Here is a 13,987-nt window from a genome sequence, read left to right as displayed (position 1 = left end):
CAGTGGCATTTAATGTTTGTGTTAGGACAAAAATCTACACTATAGCTGAATATAGGAGGGGCTAGCACCCCTCAAGAAATTACACTTGTGTGAAGTGAGGGGCGTCTGAACATGTTTGTTTAAAGTGCTCTAAACCAGGGGTTCTCAACGTTTTTGGCCTCGGGTCTCGGGACCCCCGTCCGCCCCCTCCCGACCCCCAATATAAATTGACTGCTACAATAACCTTAATAATAGAGACAATACACCATAAATAAATACTGAAACCAGATATAATCATTAGGGAAGGTGTATGCATGTACTATGTGTACTATATGTAAACTCTTCATTTCCGTTTGTTTTTTGGTTTTTTTGGGGGGGATCCCCCAAAATTATTTAGCGACCCCCTGAGGGGTCGCGACCCATGGGTTGAGAACCCCTGCTCTAGACAAACAACAAAAAGTACACATCATTTCAAATGCCAGATGTTGGGAGGGGCCAGCGCCCCTCAAAAATAAGTTTAATAGAGATACCAAAACAATTATGTAAGTGGGAATCTCCACAGTCTCAACATTCCATAGGCCTATCATACTAACAGTAAACCAAACATTAAACATCAACTTAAATACAATAGTAGGCTACAATTTATATAAACAGTTGAAAATAGCAAAAATAATGAGCCCATAAAAAATGAAAATGTTATTGGATATCAGCATATAGGCTAATCCTGTGAAAACAACAGGCAAGAAATATAACTGTAGGGGACTGCCTAAAACAATATAGCATAAACACAATAATGAGCCTACAAGAAAGGTAGTTCAAACTTCAAAGTCAACAGTAAGGGCAACAGGAATAAGGGATTTCATGTAAGAGATCTGCTACCTCTCGCCTCAATAATGATGATAACCCAAGGCAACTCATCTTTAAATAATACCTATCAGGTGCAATGGAACCTCCAGAATTATACAGTCCTTTGTTGGGAGGAAGAGGGATATCTGTCCCCAGAAGGGTGGATAAACACTGCTAGTCCCCTCCCCACTAGTCCCCTGCCCATGGCTGAGAAAGATCTAAGGATGAATCTGAAGATAACCATGCATTAGAAATCACTTGAATGTTGTTTCAAAAGAAGCAAAGTAAATGAGAGGACGAGAGTGCCAGAGAAGGAGGAGGGGAGATGAGAAGCTATATAGAATGCCTCAGGGGGGTGGAGGGGTGTATAAAAGAGATTTATACTGAGAATGTAATACAGTGAGAGGATATATAGAGATGTATCTCCTTATGAAATGGGGTCCAGTAAAGGGCCATCATTATTTCCCTGAGGGTCTGTGTAAATCTCTTTCCTTGGGGATAGGAGGGTAGCAGAGCATTATCCACGCCTAGAAGCAATGCAACAAGCCCACAACACTCTCAGTCCACTTCCCTCAGGCTGATTGCCTGAGTTTAGCTAGTTTAACTTTGTCAAAGTGGATTCGTAGAAACGTGCACACAGAATACCGTAGCAGTGTGCCAGTCAATCACACAGTCAATACCAAGAAGTGGACGCAGCATTCTCAACACTGCTGCTCCCATACACAGAACAGACAGCTATAAACACCCTACCAACACAGGTCCAGAGTTAATACTGAGAAATAATCAATATAGAAAAGCATTTTCTATTTCACACAGGCAGGCATTGAGCCACGCACGCACGCGCACACGTGCACACGCACACGCACACACCTCCAGGGAGTGTGCATTATAGTGTCAGGCACCACCAATTAAGGTTCGCTTCTCCTCAGTAGGCTGATAAAGACGGAAGGGCTTTCTCCGGTGAGCCCAGATTCATCTCTTTATCTGCTAATGGCTGGAAAAGACAAAGATGCCAGAAAAGCCTAAGTTAATTATAGCCACACACATACACAATGTCTTCCTCCAAAGTGTCTCAGGTATCTGTGATCAAGTCAGCTACAATAGAGATTAATTAGTAAATGCCCCAAAAGGTTTTAGAGAAAGATCATATTCATTTCTGTGATATTGCTCCCAATATCACATACAAGCACGCAGAGGCACATAGTCGTAGGGAGTTTGAGTGCAGTCCTAGATTGGGTCTCAGCTGTCAGTAAGCTGGACACTAGGGTAATTATTCTTTTTAGATTACATCAAATATTGGAGCAGGTGACAGGGTGGAAGAAACTTTTCAATACAAACGACCAACCTGTGTTGGGTGAGTGGAATCACGTAGCACAGAAGACACACTCGCCCACCTCGCAAACTGTATGCGGAATTCCCAAGTAACTCGTCCGCCTATACTTCAGACCTGCCAGCCATAAAATCGAGGCGTCATAACCCTATACTGTATACTACACGATAATGATCCTCGGGTAACACCGTTACATAATGAAAGATTCTTCTTCTCAAAATGTATGCTTTCGAGTGTCAAAAAACTGTCATTCTTTGGCACATCCAAGAGCTCATTAAGAAATACCGGTCCCAGATGCATACTGACCATTAGGAAATGCATTGCCCACAACAGACCCTTTTCACAGCAGCCATGTTGACGGGTAAACACAGCTTCCTGTAATGACTCATTCATTGTGGTGGTTTTTCATTTAGGTGGTACTGTGTGCCAGCATGCCATGGACAGCTACTGTACATTTAACTTAATGATTCATCTTCAGCTGCATTTACTTGTCAAAATGTCTTTTGTGAATAGGGTTAATTGAATCGGTTACACCAAAATAGAAAACGGTGATGTGATCGCTGCAGAAATTCACAAACTGATCCACAGAGATGTTTTGCTAGGTCCACAGAATATGGGTCCTCGTATACGTGATAATATTATCAGTAACACTGAATGGGAAGTTACTACCTATAATTATGATTGATAGGGAGGAGCAAAGGTGGGTCTAAAATCCCAAATTATAGACACTATAAACTAACAATGTGAATATAGGGATCAGAGGAGGAGGACAAATCAAAGTTTTAAGGTGGGCACAACCATATTTTACTTGGTTGAAAGCCCACATTACCCAGCAGCACTAGGGATCTGGCAGCTTCTGCTGGGTCGGGAGGGAAGCACGGTGAAGGGTTTACACACGGACAGAGAGAAGGTGACTGTGTGGAATCACTCTTCTCTCCACAGAGATCAGCTTTTTATTTCCCCGGGCATGGCTGGGTGGTTGGATTGAATTAAACTGAGACAGATAGATAAAAGTAAAAATAAAGTAGTAAGTGAGAGGGAAAGCAAAAGAGAGGGGATTAAGAGAGAAAGAGAGAAGAATTCTGATAGAAACAGACCAGATTCCATCAGAATTCCTATGGTGCTTTAACCCATTCAAAACGGAAACCCCTTTTGGTGTTTCAAGCATTATGTTATACTTTAGCTATTGAAAAATCACACCCGTGTGAACTGAGTGGTGTAAGGTATTATATAGCCTGATCAGCTGTGGTCTGACGTAATGTCTGACGTAATGAAATCACACCCGTGTGAACTGAGTGACCATAGCAACCATGCTCACTTTTTTGGTACGAACAAACACGTGGACACGTGGACACGTAAACTAACAAAGCCAGTTGTTGGAGTGGTTTACACCACTCAAAAATAGCAGATCTACAAGCTCATAGCGCGGCACCGAGTGCCACGCTACGAGCTTGTAGGTCAGCTATTTTTGAAAAATCGTGAAAATGCGGCACAAATCTTTGAATATATATATTCTTTCAGAGCGAACGTTTTTAACTCAAATCTTTGCTTCCGGGGGGGGGGGGGGGGGGGGGGTTTCCCTGGAAAAACATATTTGCAGATGGGGGTCGGCGGCCAAATACAGATAATTCTGGGGGTCCTTGACATGAAAAAGGTTGAGCACCACTGACATAAAAACATGGGTTTTTCTGAAAACTGTCAGGATTTAGAAGACATTTTTAAAATTTCGACGTCAGGCCAAAATGGATTAAAGCACTTCACAATGTGCATTACACTCACCTGCTCTCTGGGAGCTGTTAAGGGTTCAGTGTCTTGCTCAAGGACACTTCAACACAGAGCCACGGGGGGCCAGGGATCAAACTGGGAAGCTCCTGGTGCCCGGATGGCTGCTCTTACACCCAACGGCAACTTCTACTGCAAATCAGGAAAGCAGCATTAAATTCCCCTTTTGCTCAAAACAGAGCATACAATGGTCTTTATTCTCCTGCCGTTTTGGGTGACAACCACCCCACCCCCCTGCACATATCGTACAGTACTTGCACTATAATAAATACTTTTTACAGCATATTTTATATCAGGCAGCTAAATTATCCCCCACTTCATTTTCAATACACTATGGAGCTAAAACGGTTATACCTTTACTTGTCTTTTCTCAAACCCCAGTGCTGCTATTATATTGTTTTACTTGCCTATATTTTTTACTTCCCTTAAAACCTGTATTTTTTTATATCCAGTACTGTTATCTTGTGGTTATATTGTTCTTGTTCTCCGTGTTCTTAACCATCTGCAGAGCATGGAACGTCACCAACATTATATTGCTCAAGTGAGTGACAATAAAGCCACTCAAAACATTTTGACATTCTGACTATCATTATTATGCTTCCATAAATCTGCCAGTGGTGACCACCTCTTAATGTATACATGCAATACGGGAATACACCTCATTATGTTAACAGCCCGAAGAGGAGTAAATAGAGGGTGGATGGGATAACTTATGTCCATGCACTCTGCCTGGATGCTACAGCATGGTCACTGTTGACCACTGAGGAGCCTAAAGGCTCATACAGTTGGGTGCCACCGATATTGTCCCTTATCATTTGACCCATTTAGGCCTGACCTCAACATTTTAAAAAATCCTTCTAAATCCTCCAGTTTTCTGAAATAAATATTTTCACGATTTAAAAAAAAATAGCAGACCTACAAAGCTCGTAGCGCGCCACTCGGTGGCGCGCTATGAGCTTGTAGATCTGCTATTTTTCAATAGCTAAATTATAACATAATGTTTAAAACACCAAAAGGGGTTCCCGCCCAAAATGGGTTAACTGTCCTTTTGCGCAGATCACGCAAACCTCAGCAAAAAGAAAAGGACAATATCGATGGCCTCCAACTGTACATAGATTTACGGTGGTTAGGTGACCACCGAACTACAACATGACGTAACGAGCCGCGGTAAAGAGCAAACCACTGCCACCGCTCCAGCCCTTCTCTCTGTTTTTACTCACCACCGCTCAATGTTATTTCAGCTCCGGTGGTCAGCTGGAGCGGTGGTCACCTCATCACCGAAAATCCAGACTATGAATAGGCCTTAAGACTGGCTGATAATATACACAAAATGTGCAATAATTTACTAACCAAATGTGTTACGTATAAGTCCAGGTAGATATAGCTTGAATTAACAGGTTTTTTTCCCCACAGCTGTGTAGGCAAGGCAGTGCTTCAGCTGCATTCCTGTAAATTCTCTGTTTAAAGATGTATAATAAATAAATCCCTTTGCACTTAGATAGATCCAATGGCATACAGTACATACATAAAAGCTTTTTCACAATAAAGCTATCCATTTATTTATTTGTCCGTTTTACGTGCTTTTAATGCTGCCATTAGAAGACTGATGTTGATTGTGAAACAAAGGTATGTGTAAGGATAAATCATACACACTTATTTGCAAAAACAAAAACAAAACAGGAAATGATCACAAGAAGAGCTGTCTCCGTTGTGTTCTCCCCCCATATTAGTATGACTAGACCTGTCGTGCACGTCGCAGTCGGCCACCGGCCTACTTGGGAACGATGCAACTTGGGAACCTAATGATATAGGCTACATTGTCATAGCACCCGTTTTAACTGTCAGCCGGTGTCCCACATGGAGATCTGTGTATGTGCCTGTGCGTGAAGACTGCAAACTGAAAAGTGTACTTGGCATGATTGCCAAGTACACTTTTCGGGCCCACTGGCAGAGCCTGATTGGTTGAGCCTCAATTGGCTGAGGCAGAGGCTGGAAATTGCACAGGTGAAAGGAGTTGGCCTCATTAGGCCCACTGGCAGAGCCTGGCCCAGGTGAAAGGAGTTGGCCTCATTAGGCCCACTGGCAGAGCCTGACCAGAGCCTTTTGTGGTGTTTTGTTTGTCACAACCTCACGCCTGTTGTTTGAGTGCGCCGTCTCCGTTGTGTTCTCCCCCCCCCCCCCATATTAGTATGATTATTATTTTAGTAACGTGTATATTTGTGTCACAACCTCGCGCCTCGCGGCCGTTGTTTGCGTGCGCTGTCTCCGTTGTGTTCCCCACCCCCCCATATTAGTATGATTATTATTTTAGTAACGTGTATGTTTGTGTGTCACAACCTCGTGCCTCGCGGCCGTTGTTTGCGCACGCCGTCTCCGTTGTGTACCCCCCCCTGCGCCGTGTTGGGGTGAGCTCAGTTCCTTCCCAGTCACCCTGTGAGTGTGAGCTGCATGCTTCTCTGCTGCGTTGCTCTGTGTCTGCAGCCTGCGTGGCTGTCAGGGATATTTGCCTCTCCCCTTTTCATTGACCAGAGGGCAGCTTTGCCATTGCTTGGTGTCCCATTGGCCAGAGGAGCCAATCAGATCAGTATGACTAGGGCTAGAACAGGTCATCTAGTTTTCATGAGCTTTCATTAGTCAGGTGGTTTCACCTGACAAAAAGCTTTTCGGAGCTCGGAGACTTGATCAGCTAAGATGAGTATTGACAATGTGTAGGAGTTTTTTGGGTTTGCCACAGACCGACCAACCAACCTACTGTAAATGTGAATGTTGCAGGAGCAACTTTACCAGCTATGGGATGTTACAGATAGAGATAGTCCTCTAACGTTGTGCGACATGAAGGTACAAAGCATCGTTTCATCTGCCCGTCTGAAGCAAGCCCCCAGTAAGGCTATCCAATGTTGAAGCTGCAACTACCTACTGGCAAAATGTGGAATTGCAGCACTTTCATGGAGGTGGACGGACGTTCATGACGTCACGTGCGTAAGCCCGGACCTCAAATTTGAGGTCCGCTCGCTCGAGCCTTCGAGTTATAATTATACTTCCAGCAGTCTTCCGGGTGCTTAAAAACGCCACTGAGCAACTTCTATTGAAATTAATAGCGGGGGGGGGGCTAAGGCGCTATTCATACTCCTATTGCCTACAATGTGACGTCATTTGAGGTTCGGGGGGGGCGGGTACCGTCCTAAAGTCGGCTCTTCGGTGCTACTGAAAATTTCTGACAAGCCGAAATCATTTCGGCACTACAGCGGTAAAATAAGAGTATGAATCGGCCCCAGCGCTCCGGTTCGGTCTCTATCCTTTTATTACACTATGGACTGAACGCACCATCAGGGGCCGTAGAGTCAGACTTGCTGACCAGCTTTGCCAGTGATGGGATGGAGAGACCCAATAGGGTTATACAACTTCTTACCTGAAAAACAAATAGCCTATCAGAGCATACAGAGTTAGAACATTACCTTGAGAACGTAACTTCACTTCTCATGCTCTCTTCCAGGGAAGGCACTTCAAGGCAGTTTGTTGTGATTTGGTCCCATCTTATAGGATTCATCACTGAATTATATGATCAGTCCTACAGCACAGAAGAAACAAGTAACTGAATCTCAGAAGGAGATAAAGACGCATTCACTCCAGGACATCAACAAAGAAAGAAACTAGCCAAATTCAAATGAAAAATCCAAACTTTTCAACAAATGAATCACAGAGATAATACTGACAAACAACCTTTCACAGCCGTGTCTGATGCCGGCTGTAAGTGCCGTAGCTGCAGCTGAACCGAGATATTGAAAAGCATTACCGCACAGAAATGCTGCAAAAATATTCACAACAATGTCTGGAAAAACATCTGATCCAACCAGAGAATGGTGCATGGCTACTCTCTTTCACTACAGACCATTGGCCTACACAACAGTCATAAGCCTAACACACATAAGCCTAACATGCGACTTGACAGTGAATGGACTGTGTGTGTGTGTGTGTGTGTGTGTGTGTGTGTGTGTGTGTGTGTGTGTGTGTGTGTTTTTGAGTGGTGCAACCACTCCCTTACGGAGCTATGTGTGTGGGTGCGTTGAGCACGAAAACAGCATGGTTGTTTTTCACCACCTGTGCGCAACCTCACACACACACACAAACACACACGCACATATTAACTGTATATATGGTGATTTCGGGTGTGCCAGTACAGTGACAGTACAGTAGAGGGACCCCCACCCGGTAACTCTCATTTCTCAACCGTTTAGGACGCGGGACGGCTCGCCGGAATTGGGCCGGCACCCTGGGTCTGGAACCCCCCCCCCCCCCCCCCGGGGACCCCCACACGGAGTTGCACCACTCACTTCACACAGGTGTGATGTTTATGTAACTGGTGAGGTATATACCATAGTAGTTTCTGGTTAACTCTAACTTTATGCAGTTCTACGAGGAAACAGGGACAGAGAACAGCAGACAGGAATACTGGGCAGAGCTAGCGATGAGAGACACGCGCTGTGGGGAAAGCAGAGGAAGAAAACATGCATGTCGGATGTGGGAGATGAGAAAGAGATGAAAGAGAGACACAGACAGACAGTGAGACAGAGCGGGGGTGAGCCAGTGAGATAAGAGAAACAAAGAGCATGGGAGAAAGCACGACAGAGAGAAGGGACACATCAGAGAAAACATGATATTAAAGTTATGCAACCACTGGGGCTGTCACCACTGTTTGCACTGTTTTCACTCCCGGCATAAATATAGGCTGGCTGCTGAAACAGCGCATTAATCTACCTTGGTTAAAAAAAAAACTCGAAGCCACAGAGTGGAAACTATTTGTACCCCCAGCAGTGGCACAATTTCGCAATACTACCCCTACAAAAATAAGCCTTTCTCTCTGTAGTTTTCATAGTCTCATTAACAAGTTGAGTTGAGCTCGGTGCTCGGGTGACGCAGAGGTAAAAGTGCCTGCATGCTTACCACCGGTTTGAATCCACTGCGGTGCACCCATTGCCAAGTGTCTGTCAGTGTTGATTTTGACAGCAAATTTTGTTTTAGTCTAGTTTTAGTCGACTAAATATCACAAGATTTTAGTCAACTAAATCTACAGTTGATTTTGTCGTATTTTAGCAGGCCTTGATGGTAATGGCTGATTTTACACCTGATTGCACCCTGAAAATATTGGATGTACAAGCTCTGGAAATAACAGATCTAAGCTCACAACGTGTCGCAGTAGATCTATTTCCAGAGTGCAACACCCGAGTGTAACCCTTCTTAAAATGACTTGCCTTTTGGTTCTACTGGATATCTTCTCCACTAGTCCCTATAACATTTTAATCTAGTTTTTATTTGTTGACAAAGTGTAAGTCTATTTAGTCTTAGTTCTGGTCATCATAGCTTATAGTTTTTATTTAGTTTTCGTGCGTATAAAAAGGTAGTCAACGAACATTTTTCGTCGTAGTTTTAGCATGCAAAGTTCACTCAAGTACCGTAAGCATAAAGTGCACTTTCATAATTATGTCCAATTTTCAATACTCAGGGGCAAATATTGAAGCTTTTATTCCACTGTAATTATTTTTGAAGCATACTGTACACCAACTTCCATTTAATTGGAAAAGTTACACAGAGTGACTTTAAACTAAAGTATTGTTATGCTGTGGTATTGCAAAATCTGGGTACTTCTTCCACCACTGTCGACTATGGCCTCCAAGCACTCTAACAATGGGTTCTGACATCATAGTACTGATGTCATAGATCTCCGTCTGTCTACTTGGCAGGTAAAGTAAATGTTGATTATAATAATATCAACATCATCATTGCTTTAAAATCTTTTCCTTCTCCTATTTGAAGTCTGCACAGTGCACCTATCAATCATGCACACTGTACTTATCCCGTGTGACCACAGCACACCCAGCATGGCTTTCAGCAAAAAGCCTCGTCTGAGCAAATAGTCATGAATAATCAGCAAAGAAGAAACAGTTGAAAATTTGGTGTGTGTGCGCGTGCGCGCGCTTGTGCGTGTGCACGTGTGCGTGCCTGTGTGTATGTGTGATCCTTCTCTACTCCATCAATACAGATTAGCTCTGTGCCGTCTGCCACTGATTCCCTGCAACGTAACCGCGTTACAGGCTTCTGACTGACGGCCAATTCATCCAGCAATTCATTAGACTTCTCCAGGTTCCCGTCTGCTCTGAGGGAGATACAACTCCAGGGCCCTCATTTTATAAATGTGTGCAGTGGATTCAAGGTTGCATATGTAAAGTGCTTACGCACAAAAAAACAAGAATAATAATAATAATTTCAGATTAATGTCCCATGTCGATTTCACTTTATACATCACAATAAATTGCATTTCCATACCTTGTGTTTTTATGAGCAACGCATCAATATCGCAAGTCTCATCGCTAGTGCCATTAAGTTGCGGTTTCTCATTTCTCCAGTTTATGTGTGTACAGTACACACAGGGTTCGATTCGCTGGGAGGGTTGGATCTACAGTATGCCTCTGCTTTTGATATTGGCGTCCATAGTTATTTCCCTTTTATCGTCTCATTTATTTGTATCGCTTGTGGGGAAATGTTTTATCCTACTTCTGGTCAGAAGCAGGGATAATGCATACATGCATTTGCCAACAGTCAACTGTGAAACGTAGACTGTTTGATATGAATATGAATATTTATGTTTGAATATATCACATTAAACCACATGAAGCCTGTTTTGGAGAAATGTTCTTTGAAAATGTCAAAAATAGGGAAATAAATTGGGATTTGTCATACCAAGAAGTTGTTTTTTGCCTCTCGGAAGAAACGAAGAATATGTGTGTGTGTGTGTGTGTGTGTGTGTGTGTGTGTGTGTGTGTGTGTGTGTGTGTGTGTGTGTGTGTGTGTGTGTGTGTGTGTGTGTGTGTGTGTGTGTGGTTGCATGTCAGCTGTGATGTGTTGCTTAACATTATGGCTAAGAGAGCTACCGGAAATGTTACCATTCCTCCCCCTCACCCTGAGGAGGATGTGGGGAAGAGAGAGAGAGAGAGAGAGAGAGAGAGAGAGAGAGAGAGAGAGAGAGAGAGAGAGAGACAGCACACACATCTATATGGGGACTCTGAGAGAGAAATGTGTGTGCAGTTTACTGTATCTCACCACTGTGTCTTTCCTGGAAGTTACTCCCTGCTGGGATGATTTACAACATGCAGCATGCAGTGGATTTATCCTTCCTCTCCTTCCCTTCCTGACTGGCACACACACACACACACACACACACACGCTCCATGCCAGAGGACATGACTGAGAAAGATCCTTCTGCGTGTATACTGTATGTGTGTGTGTGTGTGTGTGTGTGTGTGTGCTTGCATGCCGCAGCAGACAGACAGAACAGATCAGTGGACGGTGAAGAGAGCGGGACCAGGAGGAAGTGGTTGTTTGACTGATCAGAGGACACTGGGGTTATAACATGCTGTCAATCACACAGATAGACAGGAGGCGTCTGAACACATACTGCACATACTGTAGTAGACCCACTACAATAAGGACATATAGAGTGAGTGACAGGAGAGAGAGAGAGAGAAGAAGTTTGGAGACAAAGGTCATTCCTTTATGATAAAATATGATTTTTGGTATGAATGCTGCAAATGAGTGAAATGTTACTGCATCTTTCTTGACACGTCTCACACACACACTTTTATTTGGATCTGCACAAGAGGCGCAATACAATAGACCCAAACACTGATCAGAATTAGGTTACAGTATATGGTCCAACCAAATATACCTGCTGCACATGCTTCACTCACACACACACACACACACACACACACACACACACACACACACACACACACACACACACACACACACACACACACACACACACACACACACACACACACACACACACACACACACACACACACACACACACACACACACACACACACACACACACACACACACACACACACACACACACACACACACACACACACCAAATTTTCGACTGTGTTTCTTCTTCCGCTGTTTATTCATGACTATTATTTGCTCAAACAAGCTTTTTGCTGAAAGCCATGCTGGGTGTGCTGTGAAACCTTAATTGGGAAGAATTCTGCATAAATGAGGTTTTTGTTTTTCATCTGTCACTTAGCTGAGCTCTACCTATAATCTATATAAACTACCTATGGAGCCCTTTTCCCTCAATGCGCAATGAATGTGAGAGTAGTAAGTCTTAGTTCAGCAAAGAAAGTTCAACACATTCATACAAGAGCAAGTTATTTCTTTAACAGTTATATTTTAGTTAATGGCATGGACAGTGTTACCTTGTTTTGCCTCCTACTCTTCCTCTGGTGCTTGGATTGAAAAAGCCTGCTTGTTAATTATCTCAGCCCCGCCCATCACAGTCTGTAATAGGCAATGTTGCCATGTCTGCGTAGTATAAGCAACTTTGGGCCTCTTTTTCTGTAAAGTTGCTTGTAAATATTGGTAGTTGTGGGTTGAGGTTTCTTGAGCTTGTTTCTAAAGTGTGGTTGCTTATTAAATAGCAGATCAACAAGCTCACAACCCGTTGCATCGCCATGTGTTCCGAGTTTATAGAGAGACTATTTTCAAGGTTAAAGTGGTTTCTCTTGCAAAATCTGGCAACACTGGTAGTAGGCTACTTCCACACCAAACAGCTCTATGTTAAACATTAATATAATTAATGTTTACAATACCTGCATACAAAATACAACATAACCAATCATAAACATTCGTACAATAAATGAGAAAAAATATATAAGTAAAAAGGAAAAGTGAAAAATCACAGTAAAGTGATGAAAGTTAAAGTATGAATAAATCAAACCGTGTCTTCATCCAAGTTATCATCCAATTGAACTCGGTTCTTCTCAGGAGGCATCGTGTTCTTAGCCTTAGCAGATTGGAGCAAAGGGGGCTGGAGAGCCAGAGAGGGAGGCAGACAAATGGGCACAGAGAGACCGAGAGAAAGGAGTGTAAAGTCAGCAGAGGGCATGCTAATGACAGCCAGGCACATCTGTACCCAAGGCCTTCCCTGGTTCACCGGTCACAGGCACAAAGACAGATCAATGTATCGATTGGTGAAACCCAATCAGAGCACTTCCCCTTGACAACAAGGGCAAGAAAGCTAGGAGACAAGTTAAACGGGAAGCCTGGCATGTGAACAGGCAGAGTGTTAAACGGAAGGAGACACGGCTAAATGGTTGGAGTGAAAGAAGCAGGGTGGAGATAACAAGACGAGGTCGCACACACACACACACACATGTGAGGTCCCGGCTCACATATCCACAGTCCTGCTTCCATGATGCTGCCTGCTACACGCTTGTAGAAAAGTCCTCAGGGACAGAACAGAACATCTCTTGTGCCGCCTTGTTGTACGGGTGGCTGTACTGTTGTCGTGTAGTGTCATGCAGGATATGCCAGTCATGTACAGTTGGGTGCCACCGATATTGTCCCTTATTATTTGACCCATTTAGGCCTGAAATACATATTTTCACGATTTTTCAAAAATAGCAGACCTACAAGCTCGTAGCGCGCCACTCGGTGGCGCGCTATGAGCTTGTAGATCTGCTATTTTTCAATAGCTAAATTATAACAATGTTTAAAACACCAAAAGGGGTTCCCGCCCAAAATGGGTTAACTGTCCTTTTGCGCAGATCACGCAAACCTCAGCAAAAAGAAAAGGACAATATCGATGGCCTCCAACTGTATAGGCCTATCTGGGCTTTCCATGCAAGGTTAATGGTAGCAGCCTCTTGCCGGAGGACATATATTTGTTCTTGATCCAAAATAAGGGTCATTAGTATTGGGTATTGGGAAGAGATATGCATTTGTTATTTTCACTTTTACTCATAATATTTCATATATAACCTTTTGGGTCAGTGTGAGTGCATCTTCTTATATTATACGACATTAACCTTAATATCGGGCCTCTTCAACTTGCTGTGGGTGGTTTAGACAGGTTAACTGTCTGTCACTCCCACTAATAAAAGAGTAATCAAGTGAGCCAAGCCTGTTTATTGACCTGTCTGCCTTCATCAGTGTGCGTGTGTGTGTGTGTGTGTGTGTGTGTGTGTGTGTGTGTGTGTGTGTGTG

At 43.5% G+C, this 13,987-nt stretch overlaps 1 long non-coding RNA gene across 2 annotated transcripts in view; it reads right to left on the bottom strand.

Moving 5' to 3' along the window:
• The window catches only part of LOC306939615, a 40,295-nt gene extending 28,051 nt beyond the window's left edge, over window positions 1-12,244 (bottom strand). The window contains exons 1-4 of one of the 2 annotated variants that reach the window (XR_013791892.1): window positions 12,199-12,244; window positions 7,393-7,505; window positions 3,935-4,069; window positions 463-1,819 (exon numbers count right to left, since the gene is read on the bottom strand). This is a non-coding gene — a long non-coding RNA (uncharacterized lncRNA). Of the gene's footprint in view, window positions 1-462; window positions 1,820-3,934; window positions 4,070-7,392; window positions 7,506-12,198 lie in introns of those variants that run through there. The other variant, XR_013791891.1, reaches the window with a different exon arrangement.
• Between the last annotated feature and the right edge of the window lie 1,743 nt (window positions 12,245-13,987).

Source organism: Electrona antarctica (assembly GCF_951216825.1).
Source record: "Electrona antarctica genome assembly, chromosome: 16".
Lineage (NCBI taxonomy): Eukaryota > Metazoa > Chordata > Actinopteri > Myctophiformes > Myctophidae > Electrona > Electrona antarctica.
The sequence above is the reverse complement of the archived record's forward strand: the minus strand, read 5'-3'. Positions and strand labels throughout refer to the sequence as shown.